We start from the raw sequence: 25,997 nt of genomic DNA, 5'->3' as shown, positions 1-25,997 counted from the left end.
TCTCTTATTTTACGTACTGTTCCAAGTTAATGTTAAGATGGTTGTAAGGCAGGTATTACAGTTCACCACCACTGTGTCTAGGCTATGTGCCATAGAGGAGATATAGGCACTGCAAGAAAATTTTAGAAGGATAAAAGTGGATGGGAAATAGATACTAAAGTTAAACTTCCCAGGCAAGAAGGTCTCACATCTGAAAGTAAGGATGTCTCAAAAAAAAAAAAAAAAAAATTGGTGACAGGAGTTGAAATTACACTCAACACAGAATTTTGGAAGTAATAAGAGATTGTGCAGTTGTATAAATTTCAAATACAATTTTTACTTACAATGACACTCTTTACTGGCCTCAGCAAACCACTTGGGATAAGCTGTTATGCACTGACTCTACAGCACTCGCTTCTTATTTAGCTTGCATTCACCATGAATGTCTCGTCAGTTGCAAGTGACTGGAAAAAAAAAAAAAAAAAAAAAAAAAAGCACAGGCATATAAGAACAGGAGAAGAATGAACCTGCAAAATTACAGATTAATATCCTCAAGATAAGTTTGAGTATAATATGGAGACAGAAGAACTTCTGTCAAAAAATCAACACAGATTTAGAAAGCATTGTTTGTGCGAAACTCAGCTTGCCCTTTTCTCACACAATATATGTCAACCAGGCATTCATTTCAAAACATCGATCGCGTGAAACCCTACTCTCACTTTTCTTATATGACATACTGAAAGCTTTGGATTAAGGCAGTCAGGTAGATACAGTATTTCTTGATTACGGGAAGTATTTGATCCAGTACCGCACCTACACTTATTGTGAAAACCTTGATCATATAGAGTATCAAGCGAGATTTGTGACTGGATTGAGGATTTTTTGGTAGGAAAGACACAGCTTGTTATATTGGATGGAGAATCATCGTGAGATGTAGATGTAACTTCGAGTGTGCCCCACGGAAATGAGTTGGGACCATTGCTATTCATGTTGTATATTAATGTCCTTGCAGACAGTATTAATAGTAAAATCAGGCTTTTTGCAGATGATGCAGTTATCCATAATGAAGTACTATCTGAAAGAAGCTGCATAAATATTCAGTCAGATCTTGATAAGATTGCAGGGTGGTTCAGAGATTGACAACTTGCTTTAAATGTTCAGAAATGTAAAACTGTGCACTTTACAAAACGAAAAAATGTAGAGTGCTATGACTATAATATCAATGAGTCACTGTTGAGATATCCGCCCCCGGTAGCTGAGTGGTCAGCATGACAGAATGTCAATCCTAAGAGGCCGGGTTTGATTCCCGACTGGGTTGGAGATTTTCACCACTCATGGACTGGGTGTTGTGTTGTTCTAATCATCATCAGTTCATCCCCATTGACATGCATGTTGCCGAAGTGGTGTCAAATCTAAAGGCTTGCACCCAGCGAACGGTCTACACGACAGGGGACCCTAGTCACACGACAAAAAAAAAAACTGCTGAAATCAGCCAACTTGTACAAATATCTGGTTGTAACAATTTGTAGGGATATGAAATGAAATTATACCGGTTAAGTCGTGGTTATAGCAGATAACAGACCTCATGTATAGTCACTGTGTTTCTTCTTTCTCTCTTCTGTCCACTTCTTTCCTGTTTTCTTCTCTTTGGGTGTTCCTGAAATTTCTTTTTTTTATTATTTTTTCCTCTATTTTACCCTGTCTCTCAAGTCTTCTGTGGAGATGTTAAGTTTCTTGAGGTCTTCCATGTTTTCCTTTACCCAGTTGGTTTTCTCTGTATTAGTTGTCACCATAGGCAGCAGAGGTGAAATACAGGGAGCGAAAGGCTATTTACAATTTTTACAGAAACCAGATGACAGTTATAAGAGTTGAGTGGCATGAAAGGCAAGCAGTGGTTGAGAAGGGAGAAAGACAGGGTTGTAGCCTTTCGCCGATGTTATTCATCCTGTATCTTGAGCAAGCAGTAAAGGAAACAAAAGAAATATTTGGAGTAGGAATTAAAATTCATGGGGAAGAAATAAAAACATTGAGGTTTGCCGATGACATTGTAATTCTGTCAGAGACAGCAAAGGACTTAGAAGAACAGTTGAACAGAATGGGCAGTGTCTTGAGAGGAGGATACGAGATGAACATCAACAAAAGCAAAACGAGGATAATGGAATGTAGTCGGATTAAGTCGGGTGATGCTGAGGGAATTAGATTAGGAAATGAGACACTTAAAGTAATAAAGGAGTTTTGCTGTTTAGGAAGTAAAATAATTGATGATGGTCGAAATAGAGAGGATATAAAATGTAGACTGGCAATGGCTAGGAAAGCGTTTCTGAAGAAGAGAAATTTGTTAACATCGAGTATAGATTTAAGTGTCAGGAAGTCGTTTCTGAAGGTATTTGTATGGAGTGTAGCCATGTATGGAAGCGAAACATGGACGATAAATAGTTTGGACAAGAAGAGAATAGAAGCTTTCGAAATGTAGTGCTACAGAAGAATGCTGAAGATAAGATGGGTAGATCACATAACTAATGAGGAGATATTGAATAGAATTGGAGAGAAGAGAAATCTGTGGCACAACTTGACTAGAAGAAGGGATCGGTTGTTAGGGCATAATCTGAGCCATCAAGGGACCACCACTTTAGTGCTGGAGGGACACATGGAGGATAAAAATTGTAGGGGGAGACCAGGATATGAAAACACTATGCAGATTCAGAAGGATGAAGGTTGCAATAGTTAATTGGAGATGAAGAAGCTTGCACAAGATAGAGTAGCATGGAGAGCTGCATCAAACCAGTCTCTCAACTGAAGACCACAACAACAACAACGTTATAAATGTTCTTTGTCAATTTATTATTGCCACCCTAATTACAGATCCCCTCTTTCTCAACTGGGCCATAGATCTTTCTCAGTAATTTTTTCTTGTTTTTCCATCTCCTTAATTCTCATTCTTTCCTTGATTACCATTGTTTCTGAGGTGTACAAGACCTCTGGTAAGACTACTGTACTGTAGTGTCTTAATTTGACACTGAGGGAAATACTTCTCCTGTTGTAATGGTTCCATGTAAGTTTATATGCTTTTTGTAGTTTTGTGATCCTTCTTCACAGGATATTGTGTTCGGCCCTATTTTCTATATAATCTCTCCAAGTATTTGAAACTATCTACTTGTGGTTCTAAGATAACTATCTACTTGTCTTATATTTCCTAACTTTGTTACCAGTGGATGTCTGTGGATTTTGAATCCATGTATTGTGTTTTTTCATAAGGGATTTGTATTCCTGTTTTGGCTGAGATTTCGTGTAGTGTCTCTAGAGCTTCCTTGGCTTCTTTTCTATTATTTGCTACAATGGCTATATCATTGCTATTTTATGTTGATGGTTCTATCCTTGTGTCTCCCGATCTTTACTCCACTGATTCCTTTGTCCCATGTCCTGATTATTTCCTCCAAAACCAAGTTAAATAGAGTGGATGACACACCATCTCGCTGACTCAGTCCAGTCTTGATTTTGAATGGTTCCAAGATCTCTCAATAAACTTCACTTTGGACGTTGCATCTGTTAGTGTTTCCTGGATTACCTTTCTGGTTTTGCTGTCCCCCTTCATATCTGCCAGTGTGTTGAATAGTGTTTTTGTATCTATGGAGTCGTAGGCCTTCTCAAAGTTAATTAATGTTACTGTGGTGTTCCTGGACTTCCTTGTCAACATTGTTCTCAGGCACAGTTTGTTAATGTATCTTCCCCAGCCCCAAAATTATAAATTTACGTCCCCCCATATTAAACATTCTACATATAGCAAAGCTTTCAATAACAATGATTATTATTATTACTGTTATTGCCACTAGCTTGGTGCGTGCTGTTCGCTCGCATAGACTGAATCGCCTGCAGAATTTTTTTTCCCCTTTTTGTTTTTTGGTTAATCAAATTTTTATGTTGTTCACAAAATGCAACACCTTCTAAGCTTTTCATGCTAATTAAGGCCATATAATCATGGTCTTTTCTGAATACACTTCTGTACTAAAAGCAATTCTTGTATGCCTTGTGTGTTCTTGTGGAGATATTTTCATAACAATTTTCATCCTCCAACAAATATTCTTGTAGCTCATGGCTTTTGGGTTCTTGTGGAGATATTTCCGTAGCAGCTTTCACCCCTAACAAATATTCTTTTTATCTAACCGAGAAGTGAAATACCAACTTTCATAAATTTAGCTTTAAAATTTTTTAATGTAACAAAATATTTTCTTAAAAATTTTCGTCCTCTACCATACTCTGAATTTCCAGAAACACTAAAACATGTTTTTTTTTCTAACCAAAAATTCAAATATGAACTGTCAGAGATGTAGCCTTATATATCATTGATGACTTCTTTAGTAATTATTTATTTTCAAGAAACAAATTTCACCCATTATTTTATTCCCTTAGTGGTAGAATTTAAGAAATGCTGAAACACACATTTTTTATTTTCTGACTCAGATATCAAATACCCATTTTCGTAACTCTTGCTTCAAAATTCCGTTAATAGTGATATACTTTCAAAATGCCTCTATCCCCTATTTCAACCCCTTAGGAGGGAAATTTGGAGAATCCCTTCTTAAATGATATAAGATCCAATCCTTCTCTAGATTTCAAATTTCCATCCTTAGCAGTCAGTCAGTACATTGCCTTAGAGGCTAGCTGTCACCCGCTGCTGTGTTCACATATGTGATGAGCGATGGTGAGTAAAGCAAGCTTATTATAAGTGCGATAAAATTGGGTGCCCTCAAATGTCTGTCTGTCTGGGTAATCACAGCTCGTGATGTGCATCCCGCTCTCCCCCTTCCCGAGCTGTCCCAGCACATGATGCAGTGCCACGTGCAGAGTCACTGCAGAGCAGTGCATACAGAGGAGTATGGGCAGGAGTACATGTCTACGCATTGTGCTAGTGAAGAAGCTATGCAGTATACAATGTGTACATTATGCAACAGTGTGGGAGCAAGGATTAAACACATTTAAGTTCGTATAAGCATCATATTCGCCACTTTGAATCATATCACACAGCACGTATCAACCAATAAAAGCATTTTTACAAATATAATAAAGATGAAAAGTCAAAAAGTAATCAGCTTTTTCAAAGAACGAATATTTTTCTCTGTTGTTGTTGTGGTCTTCAGTCCCAAGACTGGTTTGATGCAGCTCTCCATGCTACTCTATCCTGTGCAAGCTTCTTTATCTCCCAGTACCTACTGCACCTTACATCCTTCTGAATCTGCTCAGTGTATTCATCTCTTGGTCTCCCTCCACAATTTTTACTCTCCATGCTGCCCTCCAATACTAAATTGGTGATCCCTTGATGCCTCAGAAGATGTCCCATCAACCGATCCCTTCTTCTAGTCAAGTTGTGCCACAAACTCCTCTTCTCCCCAATTCTATTCAATACCGCCTCATTAGTTACGTGATCTACCCATCTAATCTTCAGCATTCTTCTGTAGCACCACATTTCAAAAGCTTCTATTCTCTTCTTCTCTAAACTATTTATCGTCCATGTTTCACTTCCATACATGGCTACACTCCATACAAATACTTTCAGAAACGACTTCCTGACACTTAAACCTATACTTGATGTTAACAAATTTCTCTTCTTGAGAAACGCTTTCCTTGCCATTGCTAGTTTACATTTTAATCCTCTCTACTTCGACCCTCATCAGTTATTTTGCTCCCCAAATAGTAAAACTCATTTACTACGTTAAGCGACTCATTTCTTAATCTAATACCCTCAAGCATCACCCGTTATAATTTGACTACATTCCATTATCCTCGTTTTGCTTTTGTTGATGTTCATCTTATATCCTCCTTTCAAGACACTGTCCATTCCGTTCAACTGCTCTTCCAAATCTTTTGCTGTCTCTGGCAGAATTACAATGTCATTGGCGAACCTCAACGTTTTTATTTCTTCTCCATGGACTTTAATACCTACTCCAAATTTTTCTTTTGTTTCCTTTACTGCTTGCTCAATATACAGATTGAATAATATTGGGGTGAGGCTACAACCCTGTCTCACTCTCTTCCCAACCACTGCTTCCCTTTCATGTCATTGGACTCTTATAACCATCTGGTTTCTGTACAAATTGTATACAGCCTTTCACTCCCTGTATTTTACCCCTGCCACCTTCAGAATTTGGAAGAGAGTATTCCAGTCAACATTGTCAAATGCTTTCTCTAAGTCTACAAATTATTTGCCACTAACAATAAAAATCTGCCTTAGGTATACTGTGATTGACACAGTCACAATTTTCATACAGACTAAGGTCCAGGGTGAAGTTATGTACTCCGAACATTTAATCCTTAACTCATGAGGTGTAGATCAAGCCAGAATTTTCAAAGTTGCTCTCATAGGTCAGTTATGGTGGAATAGTTTTATACATCACCTACACTCTTTTAATCACCAACCCTACAAATTATTATTGTCGGTTGTGTTGTCGCCTTAATTGATTGTTGCTGACATGTGTTGTTGACATGTGGTGAAGTCTCCTAGACCACATCTTGTGAACTGCACACCTGTTTTCATCAGTTCAGTACAAAATGTGTTCGCGAGAATGTGACACAATGAAATTTTTAGTCAGTGGATGGAGAACGATGTCAATGACATATAACAATAAGTAGATAAAGAATATAATGATTTTTCAAAAGCTAGTGATTAGAATTCTACTGGGGGACAAGAGGACCATTCAGAGGAAGAACTCCAGGACAATGGTGGTGATAACAATTCTTTTCTCCATCAGGTGGTGGTAAAAAGGGTAGATTTCAATACTGAATGTTAATTTTGCAGCCTTTCTTTTTCCGACTATCGAGTTCAGTTTTTATATGCAAGTTCCAATCCTGGAATTTAGTTTCATGTGAAAATTTGCTTTCTACAGAGGTACCATAATGGCTTTCTACAGAGGCACCATAATTTTTCCGAATCTGAAATGTAGTCCTCTGACAGTTCGTTTATGTGTACTATTGAAAAAGCTTCACAAAAGTACGTAATTTTTGCATGATACATAAATAAAATACTGCTGGCTTTATTCAGTGCAATAAAACTCAACAAGGAGTATTTAAGCAACATTTACATAGTTGTAAGCATAGATGATATATAACATAAATTAAATTTTCAAACTTGGTTTAAAGATAGGGGTCGCAGAGACCACACCTCAGGGTATACGTTACAGTAAAGCCTCGTAACTTAAGGGTTAACAAACTCCCATCAAATGGAAAGCAAAAAATTGGGACTCTATACCAATTAAAAGAGAACTATAAACATTCTTCATTCCTACTCATTCCACCAGTAATCTTATTAATCACACATGAGAATTGAAGATTCTGATTTGTTGCACGCACAGTAACAGGCGTCCACTCTTATGGTGACCATGTGCTTCTTGCTAGTTGATGAATATCAATATAGACATGTAAATACTGAGCACGCAGCTGTTTACTGCAACTGGAGAAACAGCAGCCAACATCCTTTCCCACATCCATTCTAAAGTGGTAGCTTTCCTAGTCATTTGTTTATGTTAAATATAGCAGAGACAGTTTATAGCTGTTTTATGAGAGTTTATTACCATGCATTCTTGAACACGTTCTGCTCTTTGTTCGCATTTACGTTTCCTCACTCCACATTTCAGAATGCAATGAATTAATTAAAGAAAACCAAAGAATAGGAGAAAAGTGCATAATCGGACACTAATAGCAATGTCATGTTGCTGTAGGTATCCGTCATAGTTACTAAGTCCATCTCCCTAAAAACACTTTGTAATCTACATTTACACCTATATGGCTACTCTGCACATCATTCTTAAGTGCATGGCAGAGGGTTCGTCAAACCAATTCATATAATTCTCTATTACTCTACTTTCAAACAGTAGCATGGAAAAAATGAATGCCTATATCATTCTGTGATAGCTCTGGTTTCACTAATTTATTATGATCGTCCCTCCCTATGTAGGTTGGCGACATGATTGAAATTTCGTCAGAAGATCCCTTCGCATCGAGGAATGCCTTTGTTTTAATCATGTCCACCCTAAACCCTGTATCATGTCTGTGATACTCTCTCCTGTTTCTTGATAACAAAAAAAAAAAACATGCTGCCCTTCTTTGAACTTTCTCGATGCACTCCGTAAATCCTAGCTGGTACATAATCCAAACTGTGCAGCAGTACTCCAAAAAAGAACAGATAACTGTAATGCAGGCAGTCTCTTTAGTAGATCTGTTGCATCTTGTAAGTGTTCTGCCAATAAAAAGGCAGTCTTTGGTTCTCTCTCTCTCTCTCTCTCTCTCTCTCTCTCTCTCTCTCTCTTTCATTGGTGAATATCTTACCATTACTGTAAATAACTCATTTGACAAGAAGGCAAAGTCACATGAAAGTTATGTGTTCAATATTTCGAGAGGGTAAATCACTGTTAAACAGCAACTGATGTTTTATCATCAGCAACAAAAACCATTAAGGTGTAAATATTGTTGGAAGTTAGTTTCAGAATTCCACGATCCTCAAAAATACTTTTGGGAGATTACTATTTTATGTGAAATCACAATTTTTTTGCAAATAGCTTTACTGCTCACAAAATGTTGGGTTATCAACTTTACACAATATTTTTAGTACACACTTCCATAGACGAATACTTTTTTTTTGCCCTCGACTGCTTTGTTCCAGAAAATTATGCCCCAGGACAGTATTCAGTGAACGTATTCCATCAGTCCTCTTTACAAGTTGTAACAAGGCAGACTAAGAAACAAGAAGTTATCGATACTGGGACTAATGACCATCCCGAGTCACAGGTGGTACGTGGAACACATACTTTGTACATAACTGCTAAAGTGATCATTTCTATTGCACTTCAATACGAGTTTGTAATCGCCTCCACCTTGTTTACAGCTTTCAAATTATCCCTATTTTACATAAGCACTTTTAATTTAGTTACACAGAAATTTCTAAAGTTTTGGTTTGGCACTAAGTCCTGAAATCACATTCCCAAATTTGCTTACACTGGAACTGTTAAATGTATAATGTTCATTACAAATTCAAGATTCAGACCTAATGTTAATATTAAGAATTATCTAATAATTAAAAAGTAAATGAATACCTTACTTAAACTATTTGTTAACAAAATGTAACCAATGAAATTTTGCACAAAGACATATATAACTACATTTCCAATTATACAATTTTCGTACAATATTTTTAGTAGTTGCATTTATGTAAAATCATAAGTTTTCATTGCAGGACTAATTGTATTTAGGCACCAATAAAGCTTTAAAAACATGTCACTTACTGTAATATGTATTTCAGAATAAAATTCGGTCATCAGTTACACAATTATTTTTATTTCATGTTACTGGGCTCAACAGATTACTCTGCCATCTTCAGAGTGTAATATTGGTTTGGCATATGTCAATGTCTTCTATGCAGAAGCATAATGAAATTACAACTCCAAAAATATACATACTGTATGTGAAATTGTAAACAGAGATCGATAATTTACAGTAAATGTGATTCATTTACTGTAAATTATCAATCTGTGTGTGCAATTATTACATACAATACAAACATTATTGGGGTTGAGGTGTTGTTATGCTTCCATGTTGAACAAACTGACATCTGCTAAACCAATATTATGCACTGAAGATGGCAGATTAATCTGCTGAAGCCAGTAAAGTGAAACAATAATAACTGTGCAAATTACTACAGATTTTTATTTGGAAATATATACTACAGTTGATGAGAAAATAATAACCATGATCTCTCTCTCTCTCTCTCTCTCTCTCTCTCTCTCTCTCTCTCTCTCTCTCTCTCTCTCACACACACACACCCACACCCACGCCCACGCGCACGCGCACACGCACACGCACACACAAAACAAAACCAGCAGGGCGATTAAGCTAGGTTTACACAATCTTCAACACCTTCAAAAACCATATGAGATTCCTATATTGCCTCACTTGCTAAGCGCAAACAATTAGTCCTACAGAAAAAAATGAACAAGACCTTTTTTTTACGAAATTTAATGTGGTTAAATTTTGTACTGGATACTTTTTTTTGCTGGAGGCCACAGTTTTCAAGTTCTACATGAATAATGCTTTCGAATGTAACTTTTGTACTTTTTTATTATATAACTTGAAAACTATGGCCTCCAGCGAAAACATATCCCAATACAAAATTCAACTACATTACGTTCTGTACAAAAAGGTCTTGTTCATTTTTTGCATGCCAAACAATGGAAACTCCAGTAAGGAATATCAACAATGTAGGAAAAGACAGATTGCTATTGATCGTAAAGAAGACACGTCAAGTTGCCGGCAGAATCATGTGAGTGTCTTAATTGTGCCTGTCTGCAACTTGACATGTCTTCTTTACAGTCAGTAGCAATCTGTCTTTTCCTACATTGTTGAAACTCTGGTGTGAGGAATGCATAAAACCCATGGGTAGGGGCAGCTGGATCATTGTGTGGTAAGGCCCACCTAAGCAGTCAAAGGAGTCTATGTTGAGTGTTAAACCAGTCTGAAGCCATATGCTAGTACTAGTCCGATGGTGCAAAGTTTTGTCATATTTTGCTTCAAACACAAAGAATAAACAGAACATCAAATGGAAATATTTATCAATTTATTATGGTACATTACAAAAGGAACAGCCAGGCAGAAGTTATGCTTCCTGAAGATAAGTATCCACTAAAAAACAGATTTAGTTGTGTGTTACAATTCCATGCTTCCGCCTCTTGATGATTTACATTGGTAATATGCTCGAAGCAAATCATCTGCAGTGTTTTCAAAGTTCACACTAGTTAGTGATTTTTAATAAAGCAATGAATGGTAATGTGACAATGTCAACACAGTGAAAGAATGAATGGAGCAGAAGAAATGGATTAAAATTTGTGCTGCGGCCGGGACTCGAACCCAGGTCTTCCTGCTTGTTAGGCAGAAATGCTAACCATTACACTAGAGGCTAGAATAAGGAAGTGCAAACCTACGTTTCTAGCATTTGTAGACTTAGAGAAAGCTTTTGACAATGTTGACTGGAATACTCTCTTTCAAATTCTGAAGGTAGCAGGGATAAAATACAGGGAGCGAAAGGCATGAAAGGGAAGCAGTGGTTGGGAAGGTAGTGAGACAGGATTGTAGCCTCTCCCCAATGTTATTCAATCTGTGTGTTGAGCAAGCAGTGAAGGAAACAAAAGAAAAGTTCGGAGTAGATATTAAAATCCATGGAGAAGAAATAAAAACTTTGAAGTTCACCGATGACATTGTAATTCGGTCAGAGACAGCAAAGGGCTTAGAAGAGCAGTTGAACGGAATGGATAGTGTCTTGAAAGGAGGATATAAGATGAACATCAACAAAAGCAACACGAGGATAATGGAATATAGTCGAATTAAGTCAGGTGATGCTGAGGGAATCAGATTAGGAAATGAGACACTTAAAGTAGTAAAGGAGTTTTGCTATTTGGGGAGCAAAATAACTGATGATGGTCGAAGTAGAGAGGATATAAAATGTAGACTGGCAATGGCAAGGAAAGCGTTTCTGAAGAAGAGAAATTTGTTAACATCGAGTATAGATTTAAGTGTCAGGAAGTCGTTTCTGAAAGTATTGGTACAGAGTGTAGCCATGTATGGAAGTGAAACATGGACGATAAACAGTTTGGACAAGAAGAGAATAGAAGCTTTTGAAATGTGGTGCTACAGAAGAATGCTGAAGTTTAGATGGGTAGATCACATAACTAATGAGGAGGTATTGAATAGAATTGGGGAGAAGAGGATTTTGTGGCACAATTTGACAAGAAGAAGGGACCGGTTGGCAGGACATGTTCTGAGGCATCAAGGGATCACAAATTTAGCATTGGAGGGCAGTGTGGAAGGTAAAAATCATAGAGGGAGACCAAGAGATGACTACACTAAGCAGATTCAGAAGGATGTAGATGAAGAAGCTTTCACAGGATAGAGTAGCATGGAGAGCAGCATCAAACCGGTTTCAGGACTGAAGACAACAACAACAACAAAAGAGCAACCCTTCTACAAAAATGAAGATTTCTTCTCTAGTAATAGCATAGTGTTTACTTGAGGTGCAGCTCAGTTCCATGACTCCAACAGCAAGTGTTATATTTAATTTTATATACTTGTATCTATTTTATAGTTGTGATATTATTTTAATCTAATTTATAACTTAAATGTGTTGTGCGGTATTAAATTATTATCATAGTATAGCTGTATTCATGTATTTTGATAATGTTGTATCTTGACGCTGTCTGTGCAGCTGTGGCTGGTGAATGACATAGAATTGGTGATAATAATAAAGAATTGCCAGTCATAAGAGTAGAGGGGCATGAAAGGGAAGCAGTGGTTGGGAAGGGAGTGATGTTATTCAATCTGTATATTGAGCAAGCAGTAAAGGAAAGAAAAGAAAAATTTGGGGTAGGTATTAAAATTCATGGAGAAGAAGTAAAAACTTTGAGGTTCGCCGATGACATTGTAATTCTGTCAGAGACGGCAAAGGACTTGGAAGAGCAGTTGAACGGAATGGACAGTGTCTTGAAAGGAGGATATAAGATGAACATCAACAAAAGCAAAACGAGGATAATGGAATGTAGTCAAATTAAATTGGGTGATGCTGAGGGAATTAGATTATGAAATGAGACACTTAAAGTAGTAAAGGAGTTTTGCTATTTAGGAAGTAAAATAACTGATGATGGTCGAAGTAGAGAGGATATAAAATGTACACTGGCAATGGGAAGGAAAGTGTTTCTGAAGAAGAGAAATTTGTTAACATCGAGTATAGATTTAAGTGTCAGGAAGTCGTTTCTGAAAGTATTTGTATGGAGTGTAGCGATGTATGGAAGTGAAACATTGACGATAAATAGTTTGGACAAGAAGAGAATAGAAGCTTTCGAAATGTGGTGCTACAGAAGAATGCTGATGATTAGGTGGGTAGATCAGATAACTAATGAGGAGGTATTGAATAGAATTGGGGAGAAGAGGAGTTTGTGGCACAACTTGACTAGAAGAAGGGATTGGTTGGTAGGACATGTTCTGAGGCATCGAGGGATCACCAATTTAGTATTGGAGGGCAGCGTGGAGGGTAAAATCGTAGAGGGAGACCAAGAGATGAATACACTAAGCAGATTCAGAAGGATGTAGGTTGCAGTAGGTACTGGGAGATGAAGAAGCTTGCACAGGATAGAGTAGCATGGAGAGCTGCATCAAACCAGTCTTGGGACTGAAGACCACCACAACAACAACAACAACAACAACAACAACAACACTACCACAGCACCACGGTTAACATTGCTGCACAAACCACCTAAGTTGAGTGCCCTCCCCAACACAAACTTCCAATTCATATCTTCTGCTTGTTTTCCCTTACATTTTCACTACTGCCAGAGCTCTCCAGCATTGGAATAGCACCCCAGCATTATACATAATGGGAAATTTTATATCTTAGGTTATCTTATAGATCTTATAATTATATTTTTCTCTGAGACATTTAATCTCTTCTTTATCTGCGATAACGACTGCAGCAGAAGAAATGGACTAAAATTTGTGCTGCGGCCGGGACTCGAACCCAGGTCTTCTTGCTTGCTAGGCAGAAATGCTAACCATTACACCACCGCAGCACCATCATTAACATTGCTGCACACGAACTATCTAAGTGGAGAGCCCTCCCCATAACAAACTTTCAGTTCATATCTTCTGCTTATTTTCCCTTACATTGTCACTACAGCCAGGGATCTCCAGCATTGGAATAGCACTCCAGTTCGAGTCCCAGCCGCGTCAAAAATTTTAATCCATTTCTTCTGCTTCAATCATTACCGCAGATAAAGAAGAGACTTAAATGTCTCAGGGAAAAATATAACTGGCAGAACTGAGCCTTTTGTTTACCTGATAACAATTCTGATTAACAGTCACAACCCAATGTGACTCAAAAAATTAAAACAGAAACAAAACAAAAAGAGGAGGAAAACAAATTCTCCCTCATATACCTGCACTACAGCTAACTGCTCGGAGACTCCACTGCTGCCCACTCTAGCACCTGGCACCCACACACTTCCTTCACAACCACGAGAGCCGAGCTCCGCTCGATGCTCAACTGCCATCTGCCGCCATTACTGTTGTCTTATCAGCACCTTTTATGCCACTCCTTTAATAGCACTGTCTCAGAACCTGTTTGTGCAACAAAAGAACTATAATCAAACGCAGCTCAGCAGCCCCTCTCACAAGCGTGTTCTGCCAAGGAAAACTACTCATAATGGGTGATTCGGTACTTCCGACATGTACTAGTTCACAGAAATAAAATTACAGTCATATCAAAATGTCCTTTATCAAACGCTACCAGTTGTAACAAAGCAGGTGAATTTTCTCCTTTTTTGTCTTCTAGGCAAAATTTTTATTTTTTTCCAGATATCTTCGAGATTATTACTTACATGATAAGTGCACAGTACCAGAAATCTTGACTGTTAACTCAGGGCTTAGTTGACTATGTTAGCCATTAAATTCTTTTGATTAACTGGTATTCACAAGTGTGATTAGTTTACCTAAAAATGGTGCTAATTCCAAATACCAGTGATATAAAACTTCATTATCATTGTTCTTATGTAAACATAAGCATAAATCTAAATCTACATCTACATTTACATCTACACTCTGCAAACCACCGTGAGGTGCATGGCAGAGAGTACTTCCTATTGTATGAGTTGTGTGTAATAATGGCTCGGTTTCAAAAAATGCAGTTCTTGACATAACTTCATGGCTTGTAGAAAATAAACTAATGTTAAATCACAGTAAGACTCAGTTTTTACAGGTTCTAACACACAATTCAACAAAACCTGATGTTTTAATTTCAAAGAATGGGCTTGTGATTAGCGAAACTGAACAGTTCAAATTTCTGGTTGTTCAGATAGTAGGGAAAAGCCCACGTTCAGGATCCACCTTTTTTATTGTTTATTTTATGGCCTTCATTGGACCACTCTATTAAAAAAATACAAAGTTGTAAACAAGTTGTTACACAGGGATACAATTTGGCTCAACAATAACTTAATATGATATTTAGGTAATATAATTACTAGAGTCTATTCTTATATGAAAGATGTTTTGCTCTTCTGTCTGCCCAATATTTCTTCATTCTTTCAGATATTTTCTTTCTTTCTTCATCTGAGACCACTCTTCCTGTACTCCTTTTATTGATTTTCATTTGTAGTGTGGTGTGCGGGTCTTGCAGTATTCTGGTTTCCTCTGTCTTGTTTTTTAGGTCATCTACTGTAATTTGGAGTTCTTTTATATCTTCCTTAATTTCTGCGATCCATTTAATGCCACTCTTGCTATTCCACAATTCTTGTATTATTTTTTTACTAATTCTGTTTTCTGGAGTTCTCATCGGATGTCCAAAGAATGAGATGCGTTTCTTCCTGATCGTGCTCATGACTGGTTCTATTTTCTTATATACTGTTTCATTTGATGCTATTCTCCAATGTCCATTTATTTTATACTGTTTATTTATACATGTCCTAATTATTCTTCTTTCTATTTTTAGTATTCTGTCAATTACTGCTGTATTAGTTGTTTTGAAGATAGTTTCAGCTGCATATGTTATTTCTGGTGTTTTAATTTTGCATCTATAGATAGGCTTTTTTTGTTGTATGTAGTTTTGGTAATGTAATTTGTGTAGTTAAGTTTTTTTATTCTGTTCTGCCATTATGGCTTCTCATTTAGATTGTATGTTATTATTTCGCCTAAATATTTAAATTTATCAACAATTTTTATTTCCTGTTCTCCTATTGTAATTTTGTTTGCATGTGGTGGATCAGTTAGCATTATTCAGTCTTTTTTTTTCTTTTTCTTTTTCTTTTCCCAAATGATATTCTAAGGCCTACTTTCTCTGTTATTTCTTGTAGTGATTTCACTTGAACGGTGTTGGCTAGGAGAGCAAGATCATCAGCGAATCCCAAGCAGTTTAAGCTAATATCATCTTTTGCACGTCCAATTCTTATCATCTTTGGATTGTCCTTGTACCATTCTCTCATTATGTATTCCAGTGGGCAGTTGAACAGTATCCACTATGTTTATTTTCATTCGCTTATGTTGTATGGTACTATATTTTGTAGTAACTCTTACCATTCCAATAGGATACTTTTGGCTCAGAAACGGGCGGATCCTTACTGGATTTCTTGTTAACAATATTAGATTATTTGCAAGAATAAGCAGCTTTCACTCAGTTAATACTCAGCAGAAATCAAACCTACATTTGGATCGGATTTCCTTAACTCTTGTGCAGAGAGGTGTGCAGTATACTGCTGAATCCATTTTCAATAATGCAGCAATCCACACACTTTCAAATTGAAATTGTAGAGTTTCCTCATGGGTCACTCCTCCTTTTCTGTGGAGGAGCTCCTTGAAAAATTAAGCTGATCCTTGTTGTATTGTTGATTGAGTTTACTTGATCTTATGGCTTGACTCGTCTTGGGTTCGTAAACATTTTAGTTTTATCTATTATTACCTTTATGTTGTAATTTGACGTACTGACACATTCCATAACTTTTGACCTCAATTTGGTCCTACGCAACTTGACAAGTAATTAAAAAAATAAATAAATTAGGGCTTCTTCCTGTTCCATTCATGTATGAAACAAGGGAAGAATGTTTGAACGCCTCTGTGCATGCAGTCTTATTCACACTATCCCCATGTGAGCAACGTGTAGGGGATTGTAGTATATCCCTTGAGGAATCATTTAAAGCCAGTTCTTGAAACTTTGTTCATCGACTTTCTCGGGAGTCTTCAAAAGTCTACCAGTTCAGTTCCTTCGGCATCTCGGTGATACTCTCCTACAGACTCGACAAATCTGTGACCATTCATGCTCTTCTTCTCTGTACATGTTCAATATCATAGTCCTATATGATACGGATCCCGCACACTTGAGCAATATTCCAGAACTGGTTGTCCGAGTGATTTGTAAGTAATCTCTTGTGTGGATTGATTGCACTTTCCCAGTATTCTAGCAATGAATGTTTTGCCCATGACTGAACCTATGTGGTGATTCCATTTCATATCCCTACAAGTTGTTACACACAGGTATTTGCACGAGTAACCCATTCAAACAGCGACTCACTGATATTATAGTTATAGGATACTACGTTTTTGTTTTGTGAAGTGCAAAATTTTACATTTCCGAACGTTTACTGCATGTTGCCACTCTGCACCACACTGAAATCTTATCAATATCTTATTGAATATTAATGCAGCTTCTCTGAGATAGTATTTTATTACAGATTACTGCACAATCTGCAAAAAGCCTGATTTTACTATTAATATTGTCTGCAAGATCATCAATATACAGCATGAACAGCAAGGTGTAGTGGGACTTCGAATTTCGCAGTGCTACACTCGTTCCCTCAGACATAAATTATACTGTCGCAGCTGTATGAGCTGCTCGACAGCAGAGAAAATATATAAGAAAATGAAGGTACTAAAACTGTAACTCTTTTAGTTTTTCTACCCGCTTTTGTCTTTGAGAGCGGAAGCTTAACTTACTTGCTGGCCGTCGTCGGACTAAGGCAAAAAAAACTCATTGATGTGCAGACATATTGTGGAAGTTGGTATGAAATTTGGAGGATGGAAGTAGCAACGTAAACTAAATTAAATTCAATACCACGATGGTTTTGATTTGTATAAATTAGTGATTCCTGGATGACTGCAAAATTTCGGAGCAGCTACGACTTTTCACACAGAAATGAAACAGGAAATTTTTGGAGAACAAGACCTGGACGCTGCACGAGAGAATACACGTTAACATGGTAAAGGATGAACTCTTATCTACGCCATTTCCCCCTGTTAATCACATTTTGTTGTTCTCTGTTCTCTTTCAAATAATTTTTGTAGTGGAAATTGGTTTGACTTTTGCTCAGAAACGCCACTAGGACCACCCCAACAATAGCTTTTCCGAATCACGAAGTCCGATAACTTTTCTGTAGTACGAAGTCCGACTTGCATTTCATTCTTTCCCTTTTTCACGGTCATTAACAATTTTAAAAACTCAGTTTTATTCACAATTTCTTCCCACATTTTCAACCTTTTCTTTTCTTTTTAAGCACTACAAAGGGTCCCAATACTATTCCCTGGGGCACACCCACAGTTACTTCTACATCTGACGATGACTCTCCATCCAAGATAACATGCTGTGTCCTGCCTACCAAGAAGTCCTCAATCCAGTCACAAACTTCACTTGATACTACAGATGGTCATAATTTTGACAATAGGCATTGGTGTAGGACTGAGGCAAATGCTCTTCGATAACCAAGTAATTGAAGAATCTGTATAGCTAGTGCTGGAAAAATATTAGCAACTTTTGCAATCAATTTAGTTTGAGAGTAATTAGCATTACTACCAAAAATGTTGTTACTGAGGTATGATCACAGATTTTTGGCAAAACAGACAGCATAACTCACTAGCAATTATTGTTGTATCTCTCTACTAATCAGTTAATCAGGAACATAAATATTCAATTGTAACTTGTAAAAAAAAACAGTGGACATCATCATCTGAGATTAGTGTTAATAATTGTAAACTTAAAATGGACATTTCAAGAGGCATTTCAGTCCGTCTGGGGTAGGTGATAAAATGAGTAATATCTGCGTCCAAAAATGTACTGTAGATGAGCTGGAACAAATTACAGGTCATAGTGTGCAGAGCTTTATACAAGTTTAGCATCTGGAAGATCATTCTGTAATACAGTGACTGTTTTTAATCACGTGGAGTGCCAATTAATCTCAGAAACTGTATTCATCTTCAACAATGCTTACTGTGGCAATAAGATCAGACTGTAAGCTGCGTTATTTCCAAATGATATTTACTGAGCACAGCGTTTTCATTCTGATATGCTTATATACCTGAAGGGACAGTGATTTAAGAACATTAATCAGTAACAGTGTTAATTTAATTTCTGCCACATGTAAATTTCGGTCACTTCATTATTAGGTTACTGCACTCAAGCGATCACGTTGTAGAACGTATACTGAGTGTAGTATGTGGCTAGCTGTTTATCTGTGCATAAATTATAATAGATGACATGCAATCTGGCCATAAAATGTAGGTTATTTAATATCAAGGTGCAATTAGTGTCTTCTGGACTGTAAATCTGGTGGGGACATCATTTAAAATAGCCTACTTTCCAACAACCAGTTTTCAGACAGATTCGACACAGACGCAGCTACCAGATGCACACTTGAAAAATTATGCTTAATATTGTTGTTAAGGAAAGACTAATGGTTAAATATTTTGAAGAATCAGCCTCAGTAGCCATAAGGAGGTGAGAATTTAACAGTGATGGGGGAGTGGAATTTGATAGGAACAAAAGGGAGACAACGAAAAATTGTAGATAAATATGAACTGGGGGAAACAAATGAACAAGGAACCCGCCTGGTAGAATTTTGCACAGAGCATAATTTAATCATTGCTAACACTCGGTTTAAGAATCACAAAAGAAGGTTGTATACATGTAAGAGACCTAGAGGCACCATAAGGTTTCAAATTGATTATATAAAGGTAATACATAGATTTTGGAGCCAAATTTTAAATTGTAAGACCTTCCAGGGGCAGATGTGGTCTCTGATCACAATTTATTGGTTATGAACAGTAGATTAAAAATGAAGAACTTGCAAAGAAGGTACGAAATTAAGGAGATGGTACCTGGATATGTTGAAAGAATCTGAGGTTGTTGAGAATTTCAGAAAAGGATTGGGCTATGACTGACAGGAGCAGGGAAAAAAAATGTAGTGGTAGACGAATGGGTAACTTTGAGAGACAATAGTGAATACAGCAGACAATCAGCTAGGTAGAGAGACAAGGCCTAATAGAAATCCTTGAATAACACAGGAGATATTGAATAAATTGATGTAAGGAGAAAACATAAAAAATGCAGTACACGAAACAGGCAAAAGGGAATACAAACATCTCAAATATGAGATTGACAGGATTGAGCTCAAACATAATGACGTATCTTCAACAGAATAACCTTCCTATGCTAACCAGCATGGATTCTGAAAAAATCAGTCATGTGAAACCCGACTTGCACTTTTCTCACATGACATACTGAAGGCTTTGGATCGAAAGTGTCTCAGAGATGCTGCATTTTTGGACTTCCAAAAATCATATGACTCGGTATCACACCTGTGCTTACTGTCAAAAGTTCAATGATATGCGGTATTAAGTAAACGTTGTGACTGGGTTGAGGACGTTTTGGTAGGGAGAACACAGCATGTTATCTTGAATGCAGAGTTATCATCAGTTGTAGGAGTAACTTCGGGTATGCTCCAGGGAATGTGGTGGGACCCTTGCTGTTCATGTTGTATATAAATGATCTTTTGAACAATATGAATAGCAAAATCAGACTTTTTGCAGATGTCACAGTTATGTATAGTGAAGAACAGTCTGAAAGAAGCTGCATACATATTCTGTCAGATCTTGATAAGATTTCAAAATGGTGCAAAGATTGGTGACCTGCTTTAAATGTTCAGAAATGTAAAACTGTGCACTTCACATAACAAAGAAACATATTATCCTATGACTATAATATCAATGAGTCATGTTTGGAATCAGCCAACTCATACAAATACCTGGGAGTAATACTTTGTAATGGAGCGATCATATAGGCTTGATTATAGGTAAAGCAGGTGGTTGACTTTGGTTTATTGGTAGAATACTGGGAAAGTGCACTTAGTCTACAAGGGAGGTTGCTTATAAATAACTCACACGACCCATTCTAGAACACTGCTCAATTGCGTGGGACTCATGCCATACGGGACTAACAGGGGATACTGAACATATACTGAGAAAGGCAGCACAAATGGTCACTGGTTTGTTTAAACTGTGGGAGAGTGTCACAGAGATACCAAAGGAACTGAGCTGGCAGATTCTTGAAAATAGATGTAAAAAGTCCCGAGAAAGTCTATTAACAAAGTTTCAAGAACCAGCTTTAAATGGTGACACTAGGGATATACTACAATCCTCTATGTTTTGCTCACATAGGGATCATGACAAGATTAGAGTAGTTACAGCATGTACCACACACTTTGGGGTGGTTTGCAGAGTATAGCTGTAGATGCAGATAAAGTGCGCAATGGCTAACCAGGAATGGCTAGAGCACAAATGTTAAGTATTTACAAGCATATATCACTAGGGGAAAGACAGATAGTACTTACAGGAAAATTAAAGAGGCCTTTGAAGAAAAGAGAAACGGCTGTACGAATATTAATAGCTCAGATGGGAAACCAGTACTACGCAAAGAAGGGAAACCTGAAAGGTGGAAGGAGTACATAGAGGAGATGTGCTTGACAGCAACATTATTTAAATGCAAGATGATGTAGATGAAGATGAGACATAATAATGTGAGAAGAATCTGACATAGCACGAAAGAGCTAAGTCAAAACAATGCCCTGGGAATAGACGGCATTCCATCAGAACTACTGATACCTGTCGGAGAGCCAGCCATGAAAAAACTCTTCCACCTGGTGTGCAAGATGTTTGAGGCACACGAAGCATCCTCAGACTTCAAGAAAAATATAATAATCCCAATTCCTGGTGCTGACAGATGTGAAATTTACTGAACTATCAGTTTAACAAGTCACGGTTGCACACGAATTCTTTACAAAAGAACAGAAAAACTGGTAGAAGCCAGTCTCAAGGAAGATCAGTTTGAATTCCAGAGAAATGTAGGAAAATGCGAGGTAATACTGAAGCTATGACTTCTCTTACAAGATATGTTAAGAAAAGGTAAACCTACATTACAGCATTTGTAGACTCAGAAAAGGGTTTTGACAATGTTGACTGGAATATTCTCTTTGAAATTCTGAAGAAAGCACGGATAAAATACAGGGAGGGAAGGGCTATTTGCAACTTGTACAAAAACCAGACAGCAGTGACGAGAGTCAAGGGGCATGAACGAGAAGTAGAGGTTGAGAAGGAAGTGAGACAGGATTGCAGCCTATCACAAATGTTATTCCATCTATACATTGAACAAGCAGTAAAGGAAACCAAAGAAAAGTTTGGAGTAGGAATTAAAGTGCAGGGAGAAGAAATAAAGAATTTGAGGTTTGCCGATGACATTGCAGTTCTGTTAGACATACAAATGACTTAGAAGAGCTGTTTAATTGAGTGGACAATGCCTTGGAAGGAGAATACGAGATGAACAAAAGCAAAACTAGTATAATGGAATGTGGTCGAATTCAGGTGATGCTGAGGAAATTTCGTTACGAATCTAGACACTTTAGTAGTGGTGCTACAGAAAAATGTCACAGATTCAATAGATAGACTGAATAATTAACCAGGAGATATTGAATCGAATTGGGCAGAAAAGAAATTTGTGTCACAGACTGACTAGAAGAAGGGATTGGTTGGCAGGACACATTCTGAGACATCAAAGGATCACCAATTTAGTAATGGAGGAAAGTGTGGGGTTGGACTCTCGGTTCAAAAGGGAATGCACAAATGATGACAAGCGAAGGTTAGTAGAGATTTGTACGGCTGTGAAAAGATCTATGCGTGAAGCATACAACAAGTACCACCGTCACATCTTAGCAAAAGTTCTGGCAGAGAACTCAAGAAAATTCTGGTCTTACATAAAAACACTGAGGGGGTCTCAGGCTTCCATTTAGTCCCTTGTTGACCAGTCTGGTGAGGTAATTGAAGATAGCAAAACAAAAGCTGAAGTTTTAAATTTCACATTCAAGAAATCGTTCACACAGGGGAATCAATCAAACATACTGTCATTTGACCATCGGACAGATTCCCTTATGGACAACATAGAGATAAGCATAGCTGGTGTAGAGAAGCAACCAAACAATTTACAGGCAAATAAATCATCAGGTATGGATGGGACCCCAGTTTGATTTTACTACGAGTACAGTACAGCCTGCATTTATTGTGAATCTCTTGCCCAGAACGAAGTTCCAAGTGAATGGAAAAAAACGCAGGTGACTCCAGTATATAAGAAGGGTAAAAGGACAGACCTCCAAAATTACAGACCAATATCCCTAACTTCTGAAACATCCTGATAGATTAAAACTGTGTTCCGGACTGAGACTCGAACTCAGGACCTTTGCCTTTCGCGGGCAAGTGCTCTACCATCTGAGCTACCCAAGCACAACTCACGCTCCGTCCTCACAGCTTTACTTCTGCCAGTACCTCGTCTCCTACCTCCCAAACTTCACAGTAGCTCTCTTGCAGAACTAGCACTCCTGGAAGAAAGGATATTGCGGGGACATGGCTTAGCCACAGTTTGGGGGATGTTTCTAGAATGAGATTTTCACTCTGCAGCTGAGTGTGCCCTGGAAGAAGTAAAGCTGTGAGGACGGGGCATGAGTCATGCTTGGGTAGCTCAGATGGTAGAGCGCTTGCCCTCGAAAGGCAAAGGTCCCGAGTTTGAGTCTCAGTCCAGTACACAGTTTTAATCTGCCAGGAAGTTTCATATCAGCGCACACTCTGCTACAGAGTGAAAATCTCATTCTGGAAACATCCCCCAGGCTGTGGCTAAGCTATGTCTTCGCAATATCCTTTCTTTCAGGAGTGCTAGTTATGCAAGGTTCGCAGGAGAGATTCTGTAAAGTTTGGAAGGTAGGAGACGAGGTACTGGCAGAAATGAAGTTGTGAAGGAGGGTCGTGAGTCGTGCTTGGGTAGTTCAATGGTAGAGCACTTGTCTGGGAAAGGCAAAGGTCCCAAATTTGAGTCTCAGTCCGGCACACAATTTTAATCTGCGGCAGGAAGTTGCATATCAGCGCACACTCCGCTGGAGAGTGAAAATCTCATTCTGATCCCTAACTTCTGTTTGCCGCAGAATTTTTGAATATATTCTCAGTTCGAGTATAATAAACTTTCTTGATACTGAGAAGCTACGTCCACAAATCAGCATGCTTTTGGAAAGCATTGCTCAGGCGAAACTCAGCTTGCCCTTTTCTCACACGATATACTGAGAACTATGGATGAAAGGCAACAGGTAGATTCCAAATTTCTAGATTTCAGAAAAGCATTTAAGAGCATATGGAGCTCGGTTTCTTAAATAATGGAACCCAGTATGTTCATCAGAGACAAGGGTATTGTCAGGAGTGCCCCAGGGAAGTGTAATATGGCCACTGTTGTTCTCTATATACATAAATGATTTGGCGAACAGTGTGGGCAGCAATCTGCTGTAGTTTGCTGATGATGCTGTAGTGTACAGTAAGGTGTCGAAGTTGAGTGGCTGTAGGAAGATATAAGATGACTTAGACAAAATTTCTAATTGGTGTGATGAAAGGCAGCTAGCCCCAAATGTGGAAAAATGTATGTTAATGCAGATGAGTAGGGAGATCAAACCTGTAACGTTCAAACGAAGTCAAGTTGTTTAAATATCTGGGCGTAATGATGCAAAATGATACGAGACGGAACAAGCATGTGAGAACTGTGGGAGGGACGGTGAATGGTTGCTTCGGTTTATTGGGAGAATGTTAAAAAAGAGTCATTCACTTGTAGAAAAGACCGCATATAGGACACAGGTGTGACCTATTCTTGAGTATTGCGTGAGTGTTTGGGATCCGTGCCAGGTTGGATTGAGCGGGACATCAAAGCAATTCACAGGCGGGCTGCTAGCTTTGTTACCCATAGGTTCGAGCAACACACAAGTGTTATGGAGATGCTTCAGAAACTCAAATGAGAATCCTTGGATGGAAGACTACCTCTTTTCGAGAAACACTATTGAGAAAATTTAGAGAACCGGTATTTGAAGCTGACTGCAGAACAATCCTACATGTAAAGACCACAAAGATAAGAGACAAGAAATTTGGGCTCATACGGAGGCACACAGACAGTCATTCCCCTTGCTCTGTTTGCGAGTAGAACAGGAAAGGAAATAAGCAGTGGCAGAGGATACCCTCCACCACGCACCGTATGGTGGTTTGCAGAGTAGCTATCGAGATGTAGATTGAAAAATTGTAGAGGGAGGCCAAGAGAAGAATACAGTCAGCAAATTCAGAAGGATGTATGTTGCAGTAGTTATTCAGAGATGAAGAGGCCTGCAGAGGAGAGTAGCACAGAGAGCTACATCAAATCAGTCTTCGAACTGGATACCACAACAACAACACGAAAAACGTTTGTATATATCTGACCAACATATTTGTGTCGATTATCAGATGTACTCTTACAAAGCTGTTACTTTGTTAATTCTTTTGAATTGATGGATGTTGTTTAATTTAGACTTACTATGTTTAATGCACTTGATTTTTAATCATCAAAATAAAATGCATGACTATCTCAAAAACTCAAGTGTGTGCACTGTTTGCATAATCTACAGCCGCTGTGTTCTGGTAATGCTGTGTCCAGAAAGGACTGTGTCTGCATGTAGTGATTATGTTGTTAGTGAAGAGGAGAGGTGGAGGTACCTACCTCCACAGAAACATGTGGTGTGGATCTGGTAACAGAAATGTTTATGGTAATCATAAATGTGGAAAAAATCCATGTTACTTGGAAATCTGCATTGTGTAAATCATTTGCAATTCCTAGAAGTCCATTAACAGATATTCCCCAAGATTATAATCATCGAGATTTCAGCTACAGAATATAGTGTATTTCTTAAGGGTAAATACAACTATAGCATTAAGTCTGACATTTGCAAAAGCCATCATTATGATGGCTCCACATAAAGAAAATGTAAATAAATATATAAATAAATAAAATGATGGCTTAATGGACAACATAGGTGGGCACCGTCACAAACCGCCTTAAGAAAGAGACTAGGTGAAGAAGTAATGTCCAACAAGGTGGTCGTCTCCTTCATTATTCAGTTAATTTACTTATAGAAAATTAAATACAAACATTGAAAAGCAGCACCAGAGGGATCAAAATTAGTGGGTAGCAGATACACTGTATTTGATTCGTTGATGATGAAGCAGTCTCCGCAGATTCCGAAAAGAACACGGACTATATGTTAAAATTTTTAACTGTTGCACTGGGTGACCAAAAACTGAATATAAATGCCAAAAGATGATGGTGATAGATAAGTTGGGCAAATAATGTCTAACATTAA

General features: G+C 37.9%; 1 protein-coding gene and 1 non-coding gene across 5 annotated transcripts in view; both read right to left on the bottom strand.

Annotated features, from left to right (window-relative positions):
• LOC126295208 (histone acetyltransferase KAT2A) overlaps positions 1–25,997 on the bottom strand; it is a 298,502-nt gene that overhangs the window by 261,084 nt on the left and 11,421 nt on the right. For 2 of the 4 annotated variants that reach the window (XM_049987541.1, XM_049987543.1), the window contains exons 2-3: positions 13,941–14,121; positions 324–443 (exon numbers count right to left, since the gene is read on the bottom strand). The gene's annotated coding sequence lies outside the window, so the exon portion shown is untranslated. The remainder of the gene's footprint in view (positions 1–323; positions 444–13,940; positions 14,122–25,997) is intronic. The other 2 variants (XM_049987542.1, XM_049987545.1) reach the window with 1 other exon arrangement.
• Positions 13,502–13,574, bottom strand: Trnaa-agc (transfer RNA alanine (anticodon AGC)). The gene has a single exon. It is a non-coding gene; the product is annotated as a tRNA-Ala (tRNA).

The sequence above is a fragment of the Schistocerca gregaria genome, chromosome 11 (assembly GCF_023897955.1).
Source record: "Schistocerca gregaria isolate iqSchGreg1 chromosome 11, iqSchGreg1.2, whole genome shotgun sequence".
NCBI lineage: Eukaryota > Metazoa > Arthropoda > Insecta > Orthoptera > Acrididae > Schistocerca > Schistocerca gregaria.
The sequence above is the reverse complement of the archived record's forward strand: the minus strand, read 5'-3'. Positions and strand labels throughout refer to the sequence as shown.